This window comes from Hyla sarda, chromosome 8, assembly GCF_029499605.1.
Source record: "Hyla sarda isolate aHylSar1 chromosome 8, aHylSar1.hap1, whole genome shotgun sequence".
NCBI classification, from domain to species: Eukaryota; Metazoa; Chordata; class Amphibia; order Anura; family Hylidae; genus Hyla; species Hyla sarda.
Window position 1 is genome coordinate 52,211,479 of NC_079196.1, and position 27,915 is coordinate 52,239,393.

Here is a 27,915-nt window from a genome sequence, read left to right on the forward strand (position 1 = left end):
TAACATTCCTATGTGCTCTCTACTGTCTGATAGCACTCCTCTGTGCTCTCTCCTGTCTGATAGGACTCCTCTGTGCTCTCTCCTGTCTGATAGGACTCCTCTGTGCTCTCTCCTGTCTGATAGCACTCCTCTGTGCTCTCTCCTGTCTGATAGGACTCCTCTGTGCTCTCTCCTGTCTGATAGGACTCATCTGTGCTCTCTCCTGTCTGATAGGACTCCTCTGTGCTCTCTCCTGTCTGATAGCACTCCTCTGTGCTCTCTCCTGTCTGATAGCACTCCTCTGTGCTCTCTCCTGTCTGATAGCACTCCTCTGTGCTCTCTCCTGTCTGATAGCACTCCTCTGTGCTCTCTCCTGTCTGATAGGACTCCTCTATGCTCTCTCCTGTCTGATAGGGCTCCTCTGTGCTCTCTCCTGTCTGATAGCACTCCGCTGCGCTCTCTCCTGTCTGATAACACTCCTCTGTGCTCTCTTCTGTCTGATAGCACTCCTCTGTGCTCTCTCCTGTCTGATAGTACTCCTCTGTGCTCTCTCCTGTCTGATAGCACTCCTCTGTGCTCTCTCCTGTGTGATAGCACTCCTCTGTGCTCTCTCCTGTCTGATAGAACTCCACAGTGCTCTCTCCTGTCTGATAGCACTCCTCTGTGCGCTCTCCTGTCAGATAGCACTCCTCTGTCCTCTCTCCTGTCTGATAGCACTCCTCTGTCCTCTCTCCTGTCTGATAGCACTCCTCTGTGCTCTCTCCTGTCTGATAGTACTCCTCTGTGCTCTCTCCTGTCTGATAGCACTCCTCTGTGCTCTCTCCTGTCTGATAGCACTCCTCTGTGCTCTCTCCTGTCAGATAGCACTCCTCTGTCCTCTCTCCTGTCTGATAGCACTCCTCTGTGCTCTCTCCTGTCTGATAGCACTCCTCTGTGCTCTCTCCTGTCTGATAGCACTCCTCTGTGCTCTCTCCTGTCTGATAGTACTCCTCTGTGCTCTCTCCTGTCTGATAGTAATCTGTCCCAATATTACTATAAAAAGATATGGATAAAAGAGCCTTGATTTCATAGTGGACTGTGAAACCACCACACGCACAAAATCACAAAATAGCGGTCTTTTAAAGCATTAGTATCATTTGAAAAAAAAAATCACATGTTGTCCAGACATGTCAAAAGTTTAGATCCCCAGTCCTAAGACCTTCTGCGTTTGCGAGTTCTAAGATGGTGAAGTGCACAGTAGTGTGCCAAAGGCTGTCCAGGTATGCTAGGAGTTGAAGTTTTGCAGCAGCTGGAGGCACTCTGTTTGGGAAACACTGGTCAGTGGAGTGAAAGAGTTGAATTGGGCAGCTGACCGAGGAGCGTTGCTGTGCAGTTCACTGGCATATGACTCACGATCGCAGTGGGTCTCAGGACCGACAGCGATGCTCTGGTCATTAAGGGGTTAATGCTTTGTATACATAAGAGTATGTCTAATAAATACCGCTGAAAAAAACATATTCTTCTCTGCCATCTGTCCTGGGAGCCACATCTGCAGTTTGGACTCTCGGGCCGGACTAATAGCTCAGTATTTACACCACATTATAATGCCGTACTGTCATAAATGAAATCCTGAGGTATTTTCTGTATTCCAAGCAATCCTTAAAAATCTGCCCTGCAGCAGTGACTGGATGAAGAGATCAAAGTATCCGACGATCTCAAATGTTTTTTTTATTTTTTTTTTGCTCTTTCATCCACGTTTCCTATGTCCCATTCATGATCTTCCAATAAACACTTCAACAAGAGTGGGGAAATCTTGAGATTTCAGTCTCGGCTTCCGGCCCCTTTTGTGACCCAGCTGTATGTCGTAGCAGTTTTTAAGTCTTTGTTTCCAGCTTTGCTGGGACGAAGCCCTGGCCTTAGTTTTATTAAAAAGTAATCACATCCAGACAGCTTTAGTGCGGGATAAACAAAACATCTCCATTTACTCCTCCATGATAGCGTTGAACTATTTTTATTGAAGACACATTTAGGCTGCCATCAAAACTACTGAGGCAGCGGTATTCTGTGCACCCTTTTACGACTTCAAAAAGAACATAAAGGTTTGGGGTTTCTCACCGGGTTAAAAATAAATTACTGCGGTGCGCAAGTAGCTATCAAATCCCATTGTTCCAAATGTGTGGGATTAACAAGTTCAAGTCGAGCGACATATGGGATACGTCTTACGATATGCAGAACAGAATGCAACCTGACATAATACGCCACCTGTTAGACAGGCATATAGCTCTCCGGGGAAAGAACAAACAACTTTTCACACTCCAGGTGTTGCCAAACTGGAAAGTTATCATGGAATATGTTCTGGGGAAACAGCTGGACTTGCGAAGATAGTCCTGAAATACAATCATTATACTACGATATGGAAATGTATATGTTTTCGTTAAAGGAGATTGTTGTGAAAACCTGTAAGATGATACAGTATTTTTAAAGGAAGCTACTTTAGAAGATTTAAAGTATAAAGGAAACTCCAACCAAACCACAACAAATATTAATAATGCACTTTGCTCACAGGTGACTCAAAAAAAGTTAACATACCACTACTGTAGATTTATGAATAATAATAATAATTAGGGATGTCCCGATACCATTTTTTTAAGACCGAGTACGAGTACCGATACTTTAATTCTAGTACTCGCCGATACCAAGTATGAGTACTTATATTTTAAAGGGAATCTGACACCTGGGTGACCCGGTTTCTGGCGCTGTTTACCGTATGATATGTGGGTTACTTGTGTACAATGGAGGCGACTGCTGTAGTATGAGCCAAGATTTCTCTCCTCCATTGGACAGAACAGGGAATTTGCATTGGCGGCGAGACCGATGACCACATGGTGAGCAGCGGTAGAAACCGGCACCTGCACTGTCTACCAATACATTCAAGTTAGTGCAGGTGACTCTGCTGTAAGATTGCCTTTAATAGTAGGTAGTGTCCCCTTGCAGACATTAGCAGCAGCCCCCCCCCCCTGTAGACAGCTGCCCCCCTTGTAGACAGCAGCCACCCTGTAGACATAAGTAGCAGCCCCCTGGCAGTCATTAGTAGCAGCCCCCCCCCCCCTTTAGACAGCAGCAGGCCCCCCCCATTTAGACAGCAGCAGCCCCCCCCCCCCGTTTAGACAGCAGCAGAGCCCCCCCTTTAGGCAGCAGCAAAGCCCCCCCCCTTTAGACAGCAGCAGGGCCCCCCCTTTAGACAGCAGCAGGGCCCCCCCATTTAGACAGCAGCAGCCCCCCCCCCCCCCCGTTTAGACAGCAGCAGGCTCCCCCCCCCCCCCGTTTAGACATTAGTAGCAGCCCCCTCCTTGCAGGCAGCTCACCTCCTCGGGTTGGGTGATGGTGCTGCCGCTCTGCTGCCCCGTTCTCACGTCCACATTGTGTCGTCCTATGGAGGAGCATGTGACATATACGTCACTCTGCTTCCTGCGTAGCGTTACGCTGGGCGCAGGGGAGGAGGCGCAGTGACGTGTGTGTCACATGCTCCTCCATGGAACACTATGATGCGGACTTGAGGATGGGAGAACGGGGCAGCAGAGCGGCACCAGGTATCGGGCATGGTATCGGGGACATTAAACGAGTCCCCGATACCATGCAAATGGCTAGTATCGGCCCCGATACCAGTATCGGGACATCCTTAATAATAATAATAATAATATTCAAGAAACAAAGCTTTAGTGCCGTTTTTTGTGCATAATTTTTTTGAAAAGTAACACCAACTGTTGATGTTCCCATTAAAGTATATTCGGCACTACTGTGTCTGCTACTGTGTCTCCTACAGGTATGTATTCACAAACCCTCCAGGTGGCAAACTGACTGCTGGTGCTTTATTATAAAGCAAATAACATATAAATCAGTGCTCAAACAGGACAGAGGCAATAGCAGGGGTTGCTTTGCTGGGTGACAGTTGCCGTTTCGCGTTCTACACAGTGCTTCAACTGGCCCCTGCGGGGCCAGTTAAAGCGCTGTGCAGAGTGCGGAGTGCGAAACAGCAACCGTCGCCCAACAAAGCAACCCCTGCTATTGCCTCTGTCCTGTTTGTCGGAGACGGCCCCGAACAGCCAGAGCCTGCAGGAGTGAGGTGGCACTGGTGCCACCTCACGATTGCCCTGATTCGTCGGCCGGATTACCGGCCGACCAATCAGGGCGCCTGCTGCGGGTGTCACTCCCGCAACCCGCTCCGCCCCTCTTCCGGAGGACGTGAGCGGGTGCGGGACGTGCACCCCGGGAGCTGGGGACCCCGATCCCCGGCGTCAATGTTGGGATCGGGGCCCCAGGAGCGACGGCCGCGGCGGCTACGACGAAGGACTGACCTGTGCGGCGAGGATCGTTGGAGGTGAGTGACAGCCTCCTGCTGTTGCTTAGCAACAGCTCCCAGCATGCAAAAAGGGCATGCCGGGAGCTGTAGTTATGCAACAGTAGGAGGCGGACCACCACAACTCCCAGCATGCCCTTATGGGCATGCTGGGACTTGTAGTTTTGCAACAGCTGGAGGCACATTTTTTCTATGGAAAAGTGTACCTTCAGCTGTTGTGTAACTACAACTCCCAGCTTGCACCAACAGCTAAAGTGCATGCTGGGAGTTGTAGTAGTGCATCTGCTGGTTGCATAACTACAACTCCCAGCATGCCCGTTGGCTGTCGGTGACTGCTGGGAGTTGTAGTTTTGCAACAGCTGAAGGCACACTGAGTTATGTAGCAAACCAGTGTGTCTCCAGCTGTTGCATAACTACAGTCCCCAGCATCCCCAGCCAAAGTAGTATGCCTCCAGCTGTTGCATAACTACAAGACCCAGCATGCCCTTCCGCTGTCCGTACATGCTGGGGGTTGTAGCTTTTGCAACAGCTGAAGGCACACTGGTTGCAATACACTGAGTTTGTTACCAAACTCTGTGTTTCACAACCAGTGTGCCTCCAGCTGTTGCAAAACTACAACTCCCAGCATGCACTGATAGACCGTACATGCTGGGAGTTGTAGTTTTGCAACAGATGGATTTCCCCCCCCCCCCCTCAATGTGAACGTACAGGGTACACTCACATGGGCGGAGGATTACAGCAAGTATCCGGCTGCAAGTTTGAGCTGCAGCAAATTTTCTGCCGCAGCTCAAACTGCCAGCGAGAAACTACTGTGAACCCCCCGCCCGTGCGACTGTACCCTAAAAACACTACACTAACACACAATAAAAAGTAAAAAACACTACGTATACACATACCCCTATACAACCCCCCTCCCCAATAAAAATGAAAAACGTCTGGTACGCCACTGTTTCCAAAACGGAGCCTCCAGCGGTTGCAAAACTACAACTCCCAGCATGCACTGATAGACCATACATGCTGGGAGTTGTAGTTTTGCAACAGCTGGATGTCCCCCCCCCCCTCCTCCAATGTGAATGTACAGGGTACACTCACATGGGCGGAGGATTACAGCAAGTATCCGGCTGCAAGTTTGAGCTGCGGCTCAAACTGCCAGCGTGAAACTACTGTGAACCCCCGCCCGTGTGACTGTACCCTAAAAACACTACACTACACTAACACACAATAAAATAAAAAGTAAAAAACACTACATATACACATACCCCTACACAGCCCCCCTCCCCAATAAAAATGAAAAACGTCTGGTACGCCACTGTTTCCAAAACGGAGCCTCCAGCTGTTGCAAAACAACTACTCCCAGTATTGCCAGATAGCCACTGACTGTCCAGGCATGCTGGGAGTTTTACAACAGCTGGAGGCACCCTGTTTGGGAATCACTCGCGTAGAATACCCCTATATCCACCCCTATGCAAGTCCCTAATTTAGGCCTCAAATGCGCATGGCGCTCTCACTTTGGAGCCCTGTCGTATTTCAAGGCAACAGTTTAGGGCCACATATGGGGTATCGCCGTACTCGGGAGAAATTGTGTTACGCATTTTGGGGGGTATTTTCTGCTTTTACCCTTTTTAAAAATGTAAAATTTTTGGAAAAAAATGCATTTTAGGTAAAAAAAATTTTTTTTTTTTACATATGCAAAAGTCGTGAAACACCTGTGGGGTATTAAGGTTCACTTAACCCCTTGTTACGTTCCCCGAGGGGTCTGGTTTCCAAAATGGTATGCCATGTGTTTTTTATTTTGCTGTCCTGGCACCATAGGGGCTTCCTAAATGCGGCATGCCCCCAGAGCAAAATTTGCTTTCAAAAAGCCAAATGTGACTCCTTCTCTTCTGAGACCTGTAGTGCGCCAGCAGAGCACTTTTCACCCCCATATGGAGCGTTTTCTGAATCGGGAGAAATTGGGCTTCAAATTTTGGGGGGGTATTTTCTGCTTTAACCCTTTGTAAAAATGTAAATTTTTTGGGAAACCAAGCATTTTAGGTAAATTTTTTTTTTTTTACATATGCAAAAGTTGTGAAACCCCTGTGGGGTATTAAGGTTCACTTTACCCCTTGTTACGTTCCCCAAGGGGTCTAGTTTCCAAAATGGTATGCCATGTGTTTTTTTTTTGCTGTCCTGGCACCATAGGGGCTTCCTAAATGCGGCATGCCCCCAGAGCAAAATTTCCTTCAAAAAAGCCAAATGTGACTCCTTCTCTTCTGAGACCTGTAGTGCGCCAGCAGAGCACTTTTCACCCCCATATGGGGTGTTTTCTGAATCGGGAGAAATTGGGCTTCAAATTTTCGGGGGTATTTTCTGCTATTACTCTTTTTAAAAATGTTAAACTTTTGGGAAACCAAGCATTTTAGGGATTTTTTTTTTTTTTTTTTTTTACGTATGCAAAAGTCATGAATCACCTGTGGGGTATTAAGGTTTACTTTACCCCTTGTTATGTTCCCCGAGGGGTCTAGTTTCCAAAATGGTATGCCATGTGGTTTTTTTTTTGCTGTTCTGGCATCATAGGGGCTTCCTAAATGTGACATGCCCCCCAAAAACCATTTGTCGCTCCTTCCCTTCTGAGCCCTCTACTGCGCCCGCCGAACAATTAACATAGACATATGAGGTATGTGCTTACTCGAGAGAAATTGGGTTTCAAATACAAGTAAAAATTTCCTCCTTTTTACCCCTTGCAAAAATTCAAAAATTGGGTCTACAAAAACATGCGAGTGTAAAAAATGAAGATTGTGAATTTTCTCCTTCACTTTGCTGCTATTCCTGTGAAACACCTAAAGGGTTAAAACGCTGACTGAATGTCATTTTGAATACTTTGGGGGGTGCAGTTTTTATAATGGGGTCTTTTATGGGGTATTTCTAATATGAAGACCCTTCAAATCCACTTCAAACCTGAACTGGTCCCTGAAAAAAAGCGAGTTTAAAAATTTTGTGAAAAATTGGAAAATTGCTGCTGACCGTTGAAGCCCTCTGGTGTCTTCCAAAAGTAAAAACACGTCAATTTTATGATGCAAACATAAAGTAGACATATTGTATATGTGAATAAAAAAAAAATTATTTTGAATATCCATTTTCCTTACAAGCAGAGAGCTTCAAAGTTAGAAAAATGCAAAATTTTCAAATTTTTCATCAAATTTTGGGATTTTTTACCAAGAAAGGATGCAAGTTACCACAAAATGTTACCACTATCTTTAAGTAGAATATGTCACGAAAAAAACAATCTCGGAATCAGATTGATAACTAAAAGTTATTAATGTTTAAAGTGACAGTGGTCAGAATTGCAAAAAATGGCTGAGTCCTTAAGGTGAAAAAGGGCTCAGTGGTTAAGGGGTTAAATAAACACCCTCTTGGATTTTTGAAACCCGCTGTCTGTGTGAATACTGTCATTGCCGACCCCACCGTGTGAGCTGTTCCCTAGGCCTTAGGCTAAGTTTCGACTTGTGGCCCAAAAAAACGCATGAAAAAACACCAGAAAAAACGCCACAGCATTTTCCTGTGTTTAGCGTTTATTTTTCTTGAGATTTTTTCTGCTGTTTTTTGCCTTTGAGTGGAAATAGCATTTTTTGGCCCCTTTGATGTTTTTTCAAAATTTGTTGGGTACCAAAAAAAAAAAAAAAATGACATTTTTATAAATTTTTAAACAGGGATCAATTTATGTTGGTGACAGGGCACTAAAAAGGTAGCCGACAATAATAAAAATGTAGTGTGTGTGTTTTTTTAGTAGTTCCTGTACTAATAGCAGAGATGCGGAGTGGCTCTATACAGCGCTCACATCTCTGCACTATACTCCAGGACGGCCAGTGATGTTAATAGAAATTCACCTCACTCATTCATATTTTCCGCCCAGAGTGGGGATTGGCCGGATGGTGGCAGTCAATCCCCTCTCTCTGCAGGAAATATGAATGAGTGAGTGGCCGGCCGGAGTACAGAGCAGAGATGCGAGCGCAGGAGAAAGCAGCTCCGCATCTCAGGGATGAAGGATGATCGCAGCGGGTGTCAGGAGTGACACCCGCTGTGATCTGTCCTTAACGTCAGGTACTACAGCTCCCACCATGGAGCAGAGTGTGCTCCATGTTGGGAGCAGTAGTACCTGCAGTTAAGGACAGATCACAGTGGATATCACTACTGTCACCCGCTGTGATCCTCCTGTATAATGTATAGATGTGGGCGGTCGGACGCTCTTCTGTGGTCCCCTGCACTGCCGTATATATACACCTATTCATTTTTCCCACGGCAGTGCAGGGGACCATAGAAGACCTGCCGGCCGCATCTATACATTATACAGGAGGATCACAGCGGGTGTCAGAAGTGACAACTGTGATGATCTGTCAATTAGTACAGTAACTACTATTCCCATCATGGAACAGTGTGTTCCAAGCTGGAGGTAGTAGTATTACCAAAAATAAATAAAAAAAATAAAAAGTGAAAAACACACACACATACACACACACTACATTTTTATTATTGTTGGCCACATTTTTAGTGCCTTGCCTGCCCACATAAATTGACACCTGTTTAAAATGTCATTATAAAAAAGATACATTTTGTTAAATAAAAAGAATTTCCATCACTAATGTATCTTTTTTAATATTTTTTATTATGGTACCCTACAAAATGTTATCAAAAAGTTATCTCCATCACTTTTTTGAATCACTAAATTCCAAAAAAGAATTTAAAAAACGCCTGCAAAAACGCCAAAGTTAAAACCCACATGCCGTTTTTCATGGTGTTTTTTTACTCCCATAGACTTATATGGGGAAAAAAACGCCACGATTTCAGGGGAAAAAAATGCCATAGGCTCAACATGCTGTGACTTTGCAAAACCGCCAAGGAGCTAAAAAAAAAAGAGTGAAAAACGCAAAGTGGAAAAATAATTTAGCGATTTCTCATTGATATACAGCTAACATCTGGCCGCAGTGTTTTTTCAATGAATGCACACAAAAAAACTGTGGAAACGTAGCCTTACAGAGTTGGTATAGTTACTATTCATTATGACCTAATGATCAGATTATGTTCGTTTTTTTCTTATGATTTAATTAAAAAGTTTAACCTTACCTCTATCTCTAGCTACCAGAAGTTATTGCTGTAAATAATGAAGCATTTAGTCTCCCTTTATTGCATTACGCTTTAGAGTTGAAATAGTATCTGCCATAACAGAGGGAGGTGCGGGGTCCGCCGCTCATACGTCTTTTCTGTCTGAGCTGCAGTGCATTGTTAATCATTTTGATAGGCTCTATTTAAGTGCAATTTATGTAACATTTTTTTTTTTTTTTTTTTTAAAGCCTTCCTTTCAGAGTGATTTTTAATATACTGCGTTTGATCTACTGTTGCCACGTGGAGATAAGAATGAAAGCTAAGACGTTTGAAAAATTGGCTTCTAACCAAAGCCATCAAATCACTAAGTAGTTGACTGCACACAAACTAATAGAGAGGTCTGATTGAGGCGTAGCATGTCTCAGCATCTGAAAGCGAAATGAATTGATGTGCTCTAAGAGCTACTTGTGGAGACCTACTTGTAAGGGGACTCGGAGGTCGCTAGTTAATCTGAGGCAAGGTCATTTGCACAAAGTCTGAACATGACTACAGCTGAAAGTGTCCCATATTATCTAGGTTGAATGTTCTTTTGGCTGTAATGTTCTTACAAATATAAAATAGATCAGAAATATTCTTTTCTCTTGCTACAATACACTGGAGATAGCGAGTGCTGTACTCAGGTTTCTCCAGTGCGTCCATTGACAATGCATAGAGCATGTGCCGTTTACCGCTCCATGCAGCGGGGAGAGCTGGTACCCCATTCTGGGTATCGCACAGGGTCCCAGCAGACAGACTCTCCTTGATCAAATGCTAATCCTCTACCTATCCTGTAGATAGATTATACTTTTTTACGGTTGGATAGCTGCCCCAGCGTTTGCAAAATTTTGCTGCGGGGGTCGTGACGTCTCTCCTCTCAATTCAAGTCTATGCACGCCCCCTCCCATAGACTTGCATTGAGGGGGCATGACGTGACGTCACGAGAGGCTTGGCGTGAGGGGGCATGACGTGATGTCACGAGAGGCTTGGCGTGAGTGGGCGTGGTGTGACGTCACGACCCCCAATGCCCGCACCCAGCATTTGGAACCAAATGTTCAGAACGCTGGGGCAGTGGAGTACCAATTTAAAGATAGGTGTGTAAGATGTGTCAGAGGTGAAGCAATCAACAGAACCTTTATAAAGAGCTTCAACTGGAACTTTATCAACAAGAATCTGCATTGTGTGGGATGGGGTAGAGTAAATGAGGCAGGGTAAATGCCAGCTCTTACCTTTGTTCCCAACACAATAAATTATCCATAAAAGTGTGTCTCCATGTAGCAGTGCCCATAAAGTAATCACATAAACATACCCATACAGTAGTTACTGCTACAGCAATTTCCATGCAGATGTGCCAGGCAGAGTGCCTTTGTAATACAGCATTCTTATGTAGGGTGCACACCAGCATTGTCTTTTCCAATTTCCGCTCATCATTTGAACAGAACAATGGAAAAACTGCACCAGCAGATCCATTGCATGCCAGACACCAAAGGTTGCTACCTGACACAATTGAGTTTAACCCCTTAAGGACTCAGCGTTTTTCAGTTTTTGCATTTTCATTTTTTCCTCATCACCTTCTAAAAATCATAACGCTTTCAATTTTGCACATAAAATTCCATATGATGGCTTATTTTTTGCGCCACCAATTCTAATTTGCAGTGACATTAGTCATTTTACCCAAAAATCCACGGCGAAACAGAAAAAAAAATCATTGTGCGACAAAATTGAAGAAAAAATATCATTTTGTAACTTTTGGGGGCTTCCGTTTCTACGCAATACATTTTTCGGTAAAAATAACACCTTGTCTTTATTCTGTAAGTCTATACAGATAAAATGATACCCTACTTATATAGGTTGGATATTGTCGTACTTCGGAAAAAATTAATAACTACATGCAGGAAAATTTATATGTTAAAAATTCTAATCTTCTAACCCCTATAACTTTTTTATTTTTCCGCATACAGGCCGGTATGAGGACTCATTTTTTGCGCCGTGTTCTGAATTTTTTATCGGTACCATTTTTGTATTGATCGGACTTTTTGTTCACTTTTCATTCATTTTTTGATGATATAAAAAGTGACCAAAAAGACGCTATTTTGGACTTTGGAATTTTTTTGCACGTACGCCATTGACCGTGCGATTTAATTAATGATATATTTTTGGACATTTCCATACGCGGCGATACCACATATGTTTATTTTTATTTACACAGTTTTTTTTTTTATGGGAAAAGGGGGGTGATTTAAACTTTTATTAGGGAAGGGGTTAAATGACCTTTGTAAACTTTTTTTTTGCAGTGCTATAGCTCCCATAGGGACCTATAACACTGCACACACACGCCATAGCTTTGCACGGATCAGTGAGATAGGGGCTCGATAACTCAAGCCTGTAGCTCAGGCTTGGAGCAATCAAACCCCGATCGGACGCCGCGGAGACAGGTAAGGAGACCTCCGTTTGCATCCCAGCTGATCGGAACATCGCGATTTTATCGCGATGTCCCGATCAGCCCGACTGAGCTGCCGGGAAGCGTTTACTTTCACTTTCAGACGCAGCGGTCAACTTTGACTTTGACCAAGTTACACCTTGGTCATGGGGGAGTTGAAGAGTTAGGAGTCACAAAAAGAAGACTAATGGCTTCTCTGGTCCACATTGTGGTTATCCTTGCCATTTCATGCATGTTTTCAATACCATCTCCTGAGCCCAGGGCCGGCCCTACCATAGGTCCCGTTGGGTCCCTTAGACACAGGTGGCACTTTGATTGGGGCAGCAATGCCGCCCGAGAGATTTATTTTATTTTGTTTTACTTGTCTCCAACATTTTCATTGTAAATCAGTTGGCGCTCCAGGCAGCATTTCCTATGTCTTACATAGCAGCCCGTAGCAAACTGAGGGGTCACGGAGCTAAACAGGTGGGCCAGTGCTGTGTGCTTCCCTTATCCCCAGGCAGCATTTCATTTTTGGACCCAGGCTGCACAATGCCTTGACTAAACCACAATTCGCTATTGTTCAAAGACAGTGGGGTTTATTTACTAACGTGATCCCGACTCTTTTTTTGTAGGGTTTTGCGCCCAAATTGTGTCACACGTCCCTTGCGACACAATTTGCGACCAAACCCTCCATTTTACAAGAAAAACACAAAAAGGGGCGTGGCCACTGGATAACGTGGACGTGGTCCCGACAAACTGGGCATGGCCTCAACAGTTTTGAAAAATCCCAACATATTTACTAAGGTGTATGCTGTGTAAGAGGGGGCGTGAAAAAGGAGTTACAAAAACTGTGATTATCTGTTGTGCGGAGTGAATCTGTGGAGTGGGTGCGACTGCCTATAGCCCACATTCATATTTTGGGTAAGTTTTTCTCTTTTGCACATAGTGGGATAACTGTTAGAGTTTAAACACCCTTTTTCATTTTTTTTTTTTTCTCTGTTCCACCTCTAGGGGGAGGAGGAGTAGATTGGGCACAGGTGTATAAATCTTAGCTTGGGACTCTTATTGAGAGCTTGCTCTTTCTGAGTGTTGCTGTATAAGAGGGGGTGTGAAAGAGGAGTTACAAAAACAGGAGTTTGAAAGCAGGAGGTTGAGATCGCTGTGAGTGTTAATTTTTGAACCCACAAGGTCTACAAAAAAAATTTTAAGTGTAATTTTGACTGTCTGTTTTTTCCTATACATTTGTGAAATCCCCATAACTAGATGGCCTCCATGTTGGAAAATGCAGTCCAATGTACATCCTGTTCAATGTATGCAATCCTTGAACATCAGTTTGAGGGTGCATATTGTTGTGCGAGACGTGTGCTAGTTGTCCGTTTGGAAGCCCAGATCCTGCATCTAGAGGGGCGACTGGCAACAATGAGAAGCATTAACAACATGGAGAGGAGTCTCGTGCTCACTGAGCAGGCACTCTCGGGAATAGAGGTGGGGGAGGACAGTGGGACGGAGTTGCAGGACAGTCAGGCAGTTAGCTGGGTTACAGTTAGAAAGAGGGGTAGGGGAAAAAGTGTCAGGGAGGCTTGTCCTGAACTGGTACACCCCAACAAGTTTGCCCGCTTGGCAGATGAGGGGGATGCCATTACAGAGCTAGCAGAACTGCAGCAGGATACCGCCTCTGACCGCCAGGGGGGTGTCTGCTCCAGTAAGGAGGGAGGGAGGAGTACAGGGCAGGCCAGACAGGTACTAGTGGTGGGGGACTCAATTATTAGGGGGACAGACAGGGCAATCTGTCACAAAGACCGGGATCGCCGAACAGTGTGTTGTCTGCCTGGCGCACGAGTTCGGCACATCGCGGATCGGGTTGACAGGTTGTTGGGCGGGGCTGGAGAGGACCCAGCAGTCATGGTACATATTGGCACCAATGACAAAGTAAGAGGTAGGTGGAGTGTCCTTAAAAATGATTTCAGGGACTTAGGCCGCAAGCTTAAGGCAAGGACCTCCAAGGTAGTCTTTTCTGAAATACTACCAGTACCACGAGCCGCACCAGAGAGGCAGCGGGAGATCAGGGAGGTAAACAAGTGGCTCAGAAGCTGGTGTAGGAAGGAAGGGTTTGGGTTCATGGAGAACTGGGCTGACTTCGCTGTCGGTTACCGGCTCTACCGTAGGGACGGGCTGCACCTCAATGGGGAGGGTGCAGCTTTGCTTGGGGAGAAGATGGCTAGAAGGGTGGAGGAGTGTTTAAACTAGGGACTTGGGGGGAGGGAACCTACAGCAAAGAGGGGGAAGATAGTGTAGATAGAGAGGTGGGAATTATAAATGTACCTGGGGGTGGAGCGGAGGGAGGGGTTAGAATAGTTAATAGGAATAAGCTTCATAGGAAAATAAAACTTACACCCTTGAATCCCATTAACCCCAATAACATAAAGGATGGAAATGTAAAGTGTATGTTCACAAATGCCAGAAGCCTAGCAAATAAAATGGGGGAGCTTGAGGCCTTGATACTGGAGGAACATATTGATATAGTTGGGGTCACTGAGACATGGCTGGACTCCTCGCATGACTGGGCTGTCAATCTGCAGGGGTTTACATTGTTTCGCAAGGATAGAATGAACAGAAAAGGTGGTGGAGTCTGTCTGTATGTAAGAAGTGGTATGAAAGTCAGTGTGAACGATGCCATAGTGTGTGATGATTCTGAGGATGTGGAATCATTGTGGGTAGAATTACAAAAGGAGGGAAATACTGAAAAAATAGTATTTGGTGTAATCTACAGACCCCCTAATATCACTGAAGAAATAGAAGTTCGGCTTCATAAACAAATAGAGAGGGCCGCCCGGGCAGGTACAGTGGTAATAATGGGAGATTTTAACTATCCAGATATAGATTGGGGTCCGGGGTTGGCTAAAACTACAAAGGGGCGACAATTCCTAAATTTATTGCAGGATAATTTTATGGGCCAGTTTGTGGAGGACCAAACAAGAAGTGATGCTTTGTTGGATCTGATCATTTCCAACAACGCAGAGCTGGTTGGTAATTGCTCTTTCTGAGTGTTGCTGTGTAAGAGGGGGCGTGAAAGAGGAGTTTCAAAAACTGGAGTTTGAAAGCAGGAGGTTGAGATCGCTGTGAGTTTTAATTTTTGAACCCACAAGGTCTACAAAAAATTTTAAGTGTAATTTTGACTGTCTGTTTTTTCCTATACATTTGTGAAATCCCCATTACTAGATGGCCTCCATGTTGGAAAATGCAGTCCAATGTACATCCTGTTCAATGTATGCAATCCTTGAACAACAGTTTGAGGGTGCATATTGTTGTGCGAGATGTGTGCTAGTTGTCCGTTTGGAAGCCCAGATCCTGCATCTAGAGGGGCGACTGGCAACAATGAGAAGCATTAACAACATGGAGAGGAGTCTCTTGCTCACTGAGCAGGCACTCTCGGGAATAGAGGTGGGGGAGGACAGTGGGACGGAGTTGCAGGACAGTCAGGCAGTTAGCTGGGTTACAGTTAGAAAGAGGGGTAGGGGAAAAAGTGTCAGGGAGGCTAGTCCTGAACTGGCACACCCCAACAAGTTTGCCCGCTTGGCAGATGAGGGGGATGCCATTACAGAGCTAGCAGAACTGCAGCAGGATACCGCCTCTGACCGCCAGGGGGGTGTCTGCTCCAGTAAGGAGGGAGGGAGGAGTACAGGGCAGGCCAGACAGGTACTAGTGGTGGGGGACTCAATTATTAGGGGGACAGACAGGGCAATCTGTCACAAAGACCGGGATCGCCGAACAGTGTGCTGTCTGCCTGGCGCACGAGTTCGGCACATCGCGGATCGGGTTGACAGGTTGTTGGGCGGGGCTGGAGAGGACCCAGCAGTCATGGTACATATTGGCACCAATGACAAAGTAAGAGGTAGGTGAAGTGTCCTTAAAAATGATTTCAGGGACTTAGGCCGCAAGCTTAAGGCAAGGACCTCCAAGGTAGTCTTTTCTGAAATACTACCAGTACCACGAGCCGCACCAGAGAGGCAGCGGGAGATCAGGGAGGTAAACAAGTGGCTCAGAAGCTGGTGTAGGAAGGAAGGGTTTGGGTTCATGGAGAACTGGGCTGACTTCGCTGTCGGTTACCGGCTCTACCGTAGGGACGGGCTGCACCTCAATGGGGAGGGTGCAGCTTTGCTTGGGGAGAAGATGGCTAGAAGGGTGGAGGAGTGTTTAAACTAGGGACTTGGGGGGAGGGAACCTACAGCAAAGAGGGGGAAGATAGTGTAGATAGAGAGGTGGGAATTATAAATGTACCTGGGGGTGGAGCGGAGGGAGGGGTTAGAATAGTTAATAGGAATAGGCTTCATAGGAAAATAAAACTTACACCCTTGAATCCCATTAACCCCAATAACATAAAGGATGGAAATGTAAAGTGTATGTTCACAAATGCCAGAAGCCTAGCAAATAAAATGGGGGAGCTTGAGGCCTTGATACTGGAGGAACATATTGATATAGTTGGGGTCACTGAGACATGGCTGGACTCCTCGCATGACTGGGCTGTCAATCTGCAGGGGTTTACATTGTTTCGCAAGGATAGAATGAACAGAAAAGGTGGTGGAGTCTGTCTGTATGTAAGAAGTGGTATGAAAGTCAGTGTGAACGATGCCATAGTGTGTGATGATTCTGAGGATGTGGAATCATTGTGGGTAGAATTACAAAAGGAGGGAAATACTGAAAAAATAATATTTGGGGTAATCTACAGACCCCCTAATATCACTGAAGAGATAGAAGTTCGGCTTCATAAACAAATAGAGAGGGCTGCCCGGGCAGGTACAGTGGAAATAATGGGAGATTTTAACTATCCAGATATAGATTGGGGTCCGGGGTTGGCTAAAACTACAAAGGGGCGACAATTCCTAAATTTATTGCAGGATAATTTTATGGGCCAGTTTGTGGAGGACCCAACAAGAAGTGATGCCTTGTTGGATCTGATCATTTCCAACAACGCAGAGCTGGTTGGTAATGTAACTGTGCGGGAAAACCTTGGTAATAGCGACCACAATATAGTTACTTTTGACTTAAAATGTAGAAAACAAAGACAGGCGGGGAAGGCAAAAACATATAACTTTAAAAAGGCAAATTTCCCTGGGCTGAGATCTGCACTACAGGACATAGACTGGGGGGAGGTGTTGTCAAATACTGATACAGAAGGTAAATGGGACATCTTTAAATCAACTCTAAATAACTATACAGCTAAATATATACCAAAGGGGAACAAATATAAACGATTAAAACTAAATCCTACATGGCTGACACATGATGTTAAAAGAGCAATAAACAACAAAAAAATTGCCTTCAAAAAATACAAATCTGATGGGTCAGCGATAACATTTAAACAGTACAAAGAGCTTAATAAAATCTGTAAGTGATAGCCAGCATGGGTTTACTAAGGATAGAAGTTGTCAAACCAATCTAATTTGCTTTTATGAAGAGGTGAGTAGAAGCCTTGACAGAGGAATGGCTGTGGATATAGTGTTTCTGGATTTTGCTAAAGCATTTGATACTGTCCCTCATAGACGTCTGACAGGTAAGTTAAGGTCTTTGGGTTTGGAAATTTTAGTTTGTAACTGGATTGAACACTGGCTCATGGATCGTACCCAGAGAGTGGTGGTCAATGATTCGTACTCTGATTGGTCCCCGGTTATTAGTGGTGTACCCCAAGGTTCAGTACTGGGCCCGCTGTTGTTTAATTTATTTATCAATGATATAGAGAATGGTATTTACTGCTCTTTTTCTATCTTTGCAGATGACACAAAGCTTTGTAGCACAGTACAGTCTATAGAGGATGTGCATAAGTTACAAGAAGACTTGGATAGACTAAGTGTCTGGGCATCCACTTGGCAAATGAGGTTCAATGTGGATAAATGTAAAGTTATGCATCTGGGTACTAATAACCTGCATGCATCGTATGTCTTAGGGGGGATTAAACTGGCAGAGTCACTGGTAGAGAAGGATCTGGGTGTACTTGTAGATCACAGACTACAGAATAGCATGCAATGTCAGGCTGCTGCTTCCAAAGCCGGCAGGATATTGTCATGTGTCAAAAGAGGCATGGACTCAAGGGACAGGGACATAATACTCCCCCTTTATAAAGCATTGGTACGGCCTCACCTGGAATATGCTGTTCAGTTTTGGTCACCTGTCCATAAAAGGGACACTGCGGAGTTGGAAAGGGTGCAGAGACGCGCGACTAAACTAATATGGGGCATGGAACATCTTAGCTATGAGGAGCGATTAAAGGAGTTACAATTGTTTAGTCTTGAGAAGAGACGTTTAAGGGGGGATATGATAAACGTATATAAGTATATTAATGGCCCATATGGAGAAAAACTGTTCCAGGTTAAACCCCCCCAAAGGACGAGGGGGCACTCCCTCCGTCTGGAGAAGAAAAAGTTTAGTCTCAAGGGGCGACACGCCTTCTTTACCGTGAGGACTGTGAATTTATGGAACGGTCTACCTCAGGAACTGGTCACAGCAGGAACAATTAACAACTTTAAAACAGGATTAGATACATTCCTGGAACAAAATAAGATTAATGCTTATGAAGAAATATAAAATCTCATCCCTTCCCCAATATCGCGCCACACCCCTACCCCTTAATTCCCTGGTTGAACTTGATGGACATATGTCTTTTTTCGACCGTACTAACTATGTAACTATGTAACTATGTTTCCACAGAAAATGTGGTGGATTTTAGCTGAGGAAAACCCAACAGATCAGAACAGTTGTAAAAAAAAAAAGCAAAACGTAGGGAAAAGTGTAAAATGTAGGGAAACCTTAGTAAATACCGTGGGAAAATACCAGTCGGAAATCAAAACCCACGAAGAAACCTACACTCCACTTTTAGTAAATAAACCCCAGTATGTACCATTCTGGGAATTGCAATACCATTTTGCAATCTCATTTCCACTGTCAGCCACTGTTCGTATATTAAAATCTTTGAATACAGTGGAAAACCTTTTTTGCTTGTCCATCCAGTTGGTGTTTTATATAGAGTCGGCCAAATGCACATCTTTAGGCAAAGTTTCCTACCCTACAATATAGGCAAGAGTTAGGATGTCTTACTTGGGTCTGTTAACATTACAACACCTCAGTAAAGCTTTGATGAATATGCACCATGTGTGGCTAATATAAAATCTTTCAAAAATTTTACAGGCTAGTAAATCAGTGATGCAGTAATCCATCATTGTAAAAAGTTTGTCTGAGGTTAGAGGAATACGTTGTCACGATTCGGCTGGCAGGAGGTGGATCCTCTGTGCCAGAGAGGGATTGGCGTGGACCGTGCTAGTGGACCGGTTCTAAGTTACTACTGGTATTCACCAGAGCCCGCCGCAAAGCGGGATGGTCTTGCAGCGGCGGTAGTAACCAGGTCGTATCCACTAGCAACGGCTCAACCTCTCTGACTGCTGAAGATAGGCGCGGTACAAGGGAGTAGACAAGAGCAAGGTCGGACGTAGCAGAAGGTCGGGGCAGGCAGCAAGGATCGTAGTCAGGGGCAACGGCAGGAGGTCTGGAACACAGGCTAGGAACACACAAGGAAACGCTTTCACTGGCACAATGGCAACAAGATCCGGCGAGGGAGTGCAGGGGAAGTGAGGTATACATAGGGAGTGCACAGGTGAACACACTAATTAGACCAACTGCGCCAATCAGTGGCGCAGTGGCCCTTTAAATCGCAGAGACCCGGCGCGCGCGCGCCCTAGGGAGCGGGGCCGCGCGCGCCGGGACAGGACCGACGGAGAGCGAGTCAGGTACGGGAGCCGGGGTGCGCATCGCGAGCGGGCGCCACCCGCATCGCGAATCGCATCCCGGCTGGGGGCGGTATCGCAGCGCACCCGGTCAGTAGATCTGACCGGGGCGCTGCAGTAGCGAGGATGTTGCGAGCGCTCCGGGGAGGAGCGGGGACCCGGAGCGCTCGGCGTAACAGTACCCCCCCCTTGGGTCTCCCCCTCTTCTTGGAGCCTGAGAACCTGAGGACCAGACTTTTGTCTAGGATGTTGTCCTCAGGTTCCCAGGATCTCTCTTCAGGACCACAGCCCTCCCAATCAACCCAAAATTTTTTTTTCCCTCTGACCGTCTTGGAGGCCAGTATCTCCTTCACGGAGAAGATGTCAGAAGAACCGGAAACAGGAGTGGGAGAAACAAGTTTGGGAGAGAAACGGTTGATGATGAGTGGTTTAAGGAGAGAGACATGAAAGGCATTGGGAATACGAAGAGAAGGAGGAAGAAGAAGTTTGTAAGAGACAGGATTAATTTGGCACAAGATTTTGAAAGGACCAAGATAGCGTGGTCCCAGTTTGTAACTGGGGACACGGAAGCGGACATATTTAGCGGAGAACCATACCTTGTCTCCGGGAGCAAAAATGGGGGGAGCTCTTCTTTTCTTATCGGCAAACTTTTTCATGCGAGATGAAGCCTGTAAAAGAGAATTTTGGGTCTCTTTCCATATAGTGGAAAGATCACGAGTCACTTCATCCACAGCGGGCAAACCAGAGGGCAAGGGAGTAGGGAGGGGGGGAAGAGGGTGACGGCCGTACACCACGAAAAATGGGGATTTAGCAGAAGATTCAGAGACTCTGAAGTTGTACGAGAATTCGGCCCATGGTAGAAGATCTGCCCAGTCATCCTGGCGGGAGGAAACAAAATGCCGTAAATAGTCACCCAGGACCTGGTTAATTCTTTCTACTTGCCCATTGGATTGAGGATGATAAGCAGAAGAGAAGTTTAATTTAATCTTGAGTTGTTTACAGAGAGCCCTCCAGAATTTTGACACGAATTGGACGCCTCTATCCGAGACGATCTGCGTGGGCAAACCGTGAAGACGAAAAATGTGTACAAAAAATTGTTTTGCCAACTGAGGCGCTGAAGGAAGACCAGGAAGAGGAATAAAATGTGCCATCTTGGAAAATCGATCAACGACCACCCAAACAACAGTGTTGCCACGGGATGGGGGTAAGTCTGTAATAAAGTCCATACCAATCAGAGACCAAGGCTGTTCGGGGACAGGCAGAGGATGAAGGAGACCAGCAGGCTTCTGGCGAGGAGTCTTATCCCGGGCACAGACAGTACAGGCCCGCACAAAATCAACAACATCCGTCTCCAGAGTCGGCCACCAATAGAAACGAGAGATGAGTTGCAAGGACTTTTTGATGCCCGCATGGCCTGCGAGGTGGGAGGAGTGACCCCATTTGAGAATCCCGAGACGTTGGCGTGGAGAAACGAAGGTCTTCCCTGGAGGAGTTTGCCTGATGGAGACTGGAGAAGTGGAGATCAGACAGTCAGGAGGAATGATGTGTTGCGGAGAGACCTCTACTTCCGAGGCATCCGAGGAACGAGAGAGAGCATCGGCCCTAATGTTCTTGTCGGCAGGGCGAAAATGAATTTCAAAGTTAAAACGGGCAAAGAACAACGACCACCTGGCCTGGCGAGGATTCAGCCGTTGGGCAGACTGGAGATAGGAGAGATTCTTGTGATCGGTGTAAATGATAACTGGAAATTTTGATCCCTCCAGCAGATGCCTCCATTCCTCAAGTGCCAATTTAATGGCCAGTAGTTCTCGATCCCCGATGGAGTAGTTCCTCTCCGCCGGAGAGAAGGTCCTAGAAAAAAAACCACAAGTAACAGCATGCCCGGAAGAATTTTTTTGTAGAAGGACCGCTCCAGCTCCCACTGAGGAGGCATCAACCTCCAATAGGAAGGGTTTAGATGGGTCAGGTCTGGAGAGCACGGGAGCAGAAGAAAAGGCAGGCTTGAGCCGTTTAAATGCGTCTTCCGCTTGGGGAGACCAGGACTTAGGATTGGCATTCTTCTTGGTTAAAGCCACGATAGGAGCCACAATAGTGGAAAAATGTGGAATAAATTGTCTGTAATAATTGGCGAACCCCAAAAAACGTTGGATAGCACGGAGTCCGGAGGGGCGTGGCCAATCTAAGACGGCAGAGAGTTTATCTGGGTCCATTTGTAGTCCCTGGCCAGAGACCAAGTATCCTAGGAAAGGAAGAGATTGACATTCAAACAGACATTTCTCCATTTTGGCATAAAGTTGATTGTCTCGAAGTCTCTGAAGAACCATGCGGACAAGCTGGCGATGTTCTTCTAAGTTGGCAGAAAAAATCAGAATATCGTCCAGATACACAACAACACAGGAATATAAGAGATCACGAAAAATTTCATTAACAAAGTCTTGGAAGACGGCAGGGGCGTTGCACAGGCCAAAGGGCATGACTAGATACTCAAAGTGTCCATCTCTGGTGTTAAATGCAGTTTTCCATTCGTCCCCCTCCCTGATGCGGATGAGATTATAAGCACCTCTTAAGTCCAGTTTGGTAAAGATGTGGGCACCTTGAAGGCGATCAAAGAGTTCTGAGATAAGAGGTAGGGGGTAGCGGTTCTTTACCGTGATTTTATTAAGTCCGCGGTAATCAATGCAAGGACGTAGGGAGCCATCTTTTTTGGACACAAAGAAAAATCCAGCTCCGGCAGGAGAGGAGGATTTGCGGATAAACCCCTTTTTTAAATTTTCCTGGATGTATTCAGACATAGCAAGAGTCTCTGGGGCGGACAGAGGATAAATTCTGCCCCGGGGTGGAGTAGTGCCCGGGAGGAGGTCAATAGGACAGTCATAAGGCCTGTGAGGAGGTAAAGTCTCAGCTTGTTTTTTGCAAAATACGTCAGCATAGTCCATATAAGCCTTAGGGAGACCGGTTACAGGGGGACCCACAGGGTCACGGCAGGGAGTACTGGGAGCCGGTTTAAGACAGTCCTTGAAACAAGAAGTACCCCAGCTCTTGATCTCTCCTGTGGACCAATCAAGGGTTGGGGAATGGCGTTGAAGCCACGGTAGTCCAAGGAGAATTTCGGAAGTGCAATTGGAGAGGACCAAAAACTCAATTTTTTTGTGATGAGGTCCGATGCACATTAGGAGGGGCTCCATGCGGTAACGCACGGTAGAGTCCAATCTTTCATTGTTAACACAATTGATGTAGAGGGGTCTGGCGAGACTGGTCACCGGGATGTTGAACCTGTTGATGAGAGAGGCCAAAATAAAATTTCCTGCAGATCCGGAATCCAAGAAGGCCATAGTAGAGAAGGAGAAGGTAGAGGCAGATATCCGCACAGGCACAGTAAGGCGTGGAGAAGCAGAGTTGACATCAAGAACTGTCTCACCTTTGTGCGGAGTCAGCGTACGTCTTTCCAGGCGGGGAGGACGGATAGGACAATCCTTCAGGAAGTGTTCGGTACCGGCACAGTACAGGCAAAGATTCTCCATGCGGCGTCGTGTCCTCTCTTGAGGTGTCAAGCGAGACCGGTCAACTTGCCTAGCCTCCACGGCGGGAGGCACAGGAACGGATTGCAGAGGACCAGAGGAGAGAGGAGCCGGGGAGAAAAAACGCCTCGTGCGAACAAAGTCCATATCCTGGCGGAGCTCCTGACGCCTTTCGGAAAAACGCATGTCAATGCGAGTGGCTAGATGAATGAGTTCATGCAGGTTAGCAGGAATTTCTCGTGCGGCCAGAACATCTTTAATGTTGCTGGATAGGCCTTTTTTAAAGGTCGCACAGAGGGCCTCATTATTCCAGGATAATTCGGAAGCAAGAGTACGGAATTGGATGGCGTACTCGCCAACGGAAGAATTACCCTGGACCAGGTTCAGCAGGGCAGTCTCAGCAGAAGAGGCTCGGGCAGGTTCCTCAAAGACACTTTGAATTTCCGAGAAGAAGGAGTGCACTGAGGCAGTGACGGGGTCATTGCGGTCCCAGAGCGGTGTGGCCCATGACAGAGCTTTCCCAGACAGAAGGCTGACTACGAAAGCCACCTTAGACCTTTCAGTGGGAAACTGGTCCGACATCATCTCCAAGTGCAGGGAACATTGCGAAAGAAAGCCACGGCAAAACTTAGAGTCCCCATCAAATTTATCCGGCAAGGATAGTCGTAGGCCGGAAGCGGCCACTCGCTGCGGAGGAGGTGCAGGAGCTGGCGGAGGAGATGATTGCTGAAGCTGTGGTAGTAGCTGCTGTAGCATCACGGTCAGTTGAGACAGCTGGTGGCCTTGTTGCGACTGCTGGGCGACCACCGTGGTGAGGTCGGCGACAACTGGCAGTGGAACTTCAGCGGGATCCATGGCCGGATCTACTGTCACGATTCGGCTGGCAGGAGGTGGATCCTCTGTGCCAGAGAGGGATTGGCGTGGACCGTGCTAGTGGACCGGTTCTAAGTTACTACTGGTATTCACCAGAGCCCGCCGCAAAGCGGGATGGTCTTGCAGCGGCGGTAGTAACCAGGTCGTATCCACTAGCAACGGCTCAACCTCTCTGACTGCTGAAGATAGGCGCGGTACAAGGGAGTAGACAAGAGCAAGGTCGGACGTAGCAGAAGGTCGGGGCAGGCAGCAAGGATCGTAGTCAGGGGCAACGGCAGGAGGTCTGGAACACAGGCTAGGAACACACAAGGAAACGCTTTCACTGGCACAATGGCAACAAGATCCGGCGAGGGAGTGCAGGGGAAGTGAGGTATACATAGGGAGTGCACAGGTGAACACACTAATTAGACCAACTGCGCCAATCAGTGGCGCAGTGGCCCTTTAAATCGCAGAGACCCGGCGCGCGCGCGCCCTAGGGAGCGGGGCCGCGCGCGCCGGGACAGGACCGACGGAGAGCGAGTCAGGTACGGGAGCCGGGGTGCACATCGCGAGCGGGCGCCACCCGCATCGCGAATCGCATCCCGGCTGGGGGCGGTATCGCAGCGCACCCGGTCAGTAGATCTGACCGGGGCGCTGCAGTAGCGAGGATGTTGCGAGCGCTCCGGGGAGGAGCGGGGACCCGGAGCGCTCGGCGTAACATACGTGTGTGGATAAATGTATGCTTATATTAAAAAACACTTTGCAATCCCATTTACGCGAATGGTATTCACAATACACTCACATGTGTGCAAAACAGGGACAAAGATGTGTATATCAGTTCCTAGGAACAATTAGACTTTCCCAGCATCTTGAACTGGTATACAATGATAACAAACAGAGGTCTTGAAAATATGAGGAAGCAAAACAAGAAACTATATTGGAAATTTCCAAAAACATTTATATTATAGAATGGCCAAGCTATCTACAACAAAAATAACTGGTCAATCGCATTTAAACTCAGTTGGATCATCCTTAAAGGGGTACTCCACTGGAAAACATTTTCTTTTAAATCAACTGGTGCCAGAAAGTTAAACAGATTTGCAAATTACTTCTATTAAAAAATCCCAGTCCTTCCAGTACTTATCAGTTGCTGTATAATACACAAGAAGTTATTTTCTTTTTTAATTTCCTTTCTCCCTGAACACAAGTGCTCTCTGCTGACACCTCTGTCCATGTCAGGAACTGTCCAGAGCAAAAGAGGTTTGTTATGGGGATTTGCTCCTACTCTGGACAGTTCCTGAATAATGGATATGGCTTAGGATCTGTTCCTTGAAGTGTGAGCCTTAAAGTATTATTATTATTATTATGTATTTCTATAGTGCCCTTAGTTTCAGGACACTTCACTTTTGAATACACAAATACAGGTACAGTGACCTTGACACATAGTAAATGGCAGACTCATATAGAAGGAAAGAGGGCCCTGTCCCTGTGGACTTACAATCTACAAGGAAAAGGGGAACAGTAGGTGAGGGGGACAGCTGGTCGTCTATGAAAAGTTAAGAAATTAGCCATTCCCAGCACAGTGGCAGCAGGGTTATAGGTCATAGACTTGCTTGGAGGTTTGTCTTCAAGTTGCTTTTAAAGGTCTTGAGGTGTTGGCGTAGCAAGTTCCAATGTATGGGAGAAGCTAGGAAGAAGTGAGATGATCAGAGATTATTGTGGATGGCCTTGCATGTCAAAGTGAACAGTTTAAATATAATTAGCTGGGCAATAGGTAGAAGTGGATTAAGGTAAGGTGAGAGGTGGATGAGTTGCGCGGCAGTATTGAGGATAGATTGGAGGGAGCAAGAGTGTTTAATGACCACAGACAAGGATGTTGCAGTAGTGCAAGTGGGAGGTCATGAGGACATGTACCAATAGTTTAGTTAAGTTGAGTCAGTTAAGTAGTTTAGGAATGAGAGGTTTCAAGAATAATTTTTTTTTAGATGAAGGCTGCAGGTGGTAAGGGTCTGGATGTGCGGTTTGGAGCACAGCACAAAGTCAAAGGTGAACCCAATGCAGCGGACTTGACGGACTGGGAAGAGAGGAGCAATTGATTGTGATTGATGGATAGGCTAGTGGAGTGGAGAGAGATGGGGGAAATGAAATTAATTCTGTTTTCTCTATATTGAGTTTGAAAAAGAGAGAGGAGAAGAAGGAATTTATAGCTAATAGACAATATCGGATTTTGGTAAGAATGGAGGTGATGTCTGGATCAGAGAGGTAGAAATAAGTGTCATCTGTGTAGCATTTGAAGCCATGGGATTCTATTATCTGTCCGAGGACAAAAGTATAGATAGAGAAGAGTTAAGGCCCCAGGATAGAGCCTTAGGGGACTCCAACAGTCAATGTGCAGTTAGTGTTGTATGAGAAGATCCAGGAAAGGGCTAAATTAGTGACGCCATGGGAAGAGAGAGTTTGTAACAGGAGGGAGTGCTTGACTGTGTCAAAGGCAGAGGGAAAGTCAAGGAGAAGGTGCACAGAATATTAACGCGAGACTTTGGTGCTTAACAGAGCATTGGCGTCCACGGTTTTAGAGAAATTACTGTAGAGTAGTGGGGACAAAAAACAGAGTAAGTCATATGAGAAGAGGGAGGACAGTTCAAGGTAGACATGTTGTTCAAGGAGGTTTGACGCGAAGGGGAGAAGTGCGATGGTGCAGAAGATGGACAAAGAGGATTGGTCAAGAGATGTTTTTTTGAGGATGAGTGTTGGATGGTTGCTTGATTGAATGGTGAAAGAAATGTACTGGTATTTAGTGATAGATTGAAGAGGCACATCTCCAGTCTTGTCTATCAGGTTCCATACTGTACTTCTGCAACTACTACTACTACTACTAGCCCTATACAGCTGCACATCTCCTGTCTGATCTATCTGGTTCCACACTGTGCTGCTGCTGTTCCTACTACTACTACTACTACTACTACTTCTACCACTACTAGGCCTGTGCAGCGTACATCTCCTGCCCGGTCTATCAGGTTCCATACTGTACTACTACTTCTACTGCTATCGCTAATCCTGCTACCCATACACAGCTGCACATCTCCTGCCTTGTCTATTATGTTCCATACTGTACTGCTATTACTTCTACTACAAGCCCTACACTGCACATCTCCTGCCTTGTCTATTATGTTCCATACTGTACTGCTTTACTTCTACTACAAGCCCTACACCGCACATCTCCTCCTGCCTGGTCCATCAGGTTTCATACTGTAGTGCTGCTGCTTACAACCCTAACCTGTACAGTATAAATATAAAAACCTGAAAACCTAGGTAAAGATCTTATATGACTCTTCAGGGCAACTGATGTACTATTCTGACTGAATCAAATTGGTTTGATTCTAATTAATTTGGAAACACTGCCTAAGGGTATGTTCACACAGCGGATTTCTTACGGAATGTCTGTCCACAATATTCTGCATGGACAATCCTCTGCAGCAATGTCCCATTGATTTCAATGGGATTCTGATGCACTGTTCACACGGCACAATTTCCACACCAGATGTTTCTGCAGTGGAAATTCTGATTCCGCCATCCACAGAAAATAGTAGACAAGACTATTCTTTCTGCAGAGTCCACAAGTAAATGTATTGCTGTCTCTGTGATGACACATTTCCAAGTGGTCCTAGCGCCCACCAGATCGGGCAAATGTTTTTTCTGTGCAGACATTTCACACATCTTCCTAACGTGAACCCAGCCTTACAGTTACAAAAATGGGTCAGATATCTCTCCCCCCCCCCCACAGAATAATACAAGCTTTATTTTGCCACCTTTATACCAACTTATAAAATGCATCTACCAGCTGAATATGCTGCCATATAGATAAGGGCAGCATATAACAATTAAAGGTCTGTACTCCTAGTAGCCAAAAAAGAAAGAAAA

At 46.0% G+C, this 27,915-nt stretch overlaps 1 protein-coding gene across 9 annotated transcripts in view; it reads left to right on the plus strand.

Moving 5' to 3' along the window:
* Positions 1–27,915, plus strand: part of MYO3B (myosin IIIB) — a 523,821-nt gene that overhangs the window by 474,342 nt on the left and 21,564 nt on the right. The window contains exon 37 of one of the 9 annotated variants that reach the window (XM_056536146.1): positions 9,643–10,140. The exons of the other annotated variants lie outside the window; for them this stretch is intronic. The gene's annotated coding sequence lies outside the window, so the exon portion shown is untranslated. Of the gene's footprint in view, positions 1–9,642; positions 10,141–27,915 lie in introns of those variants that run through there. 9 annotated transcript variants of the gene reach the window in all.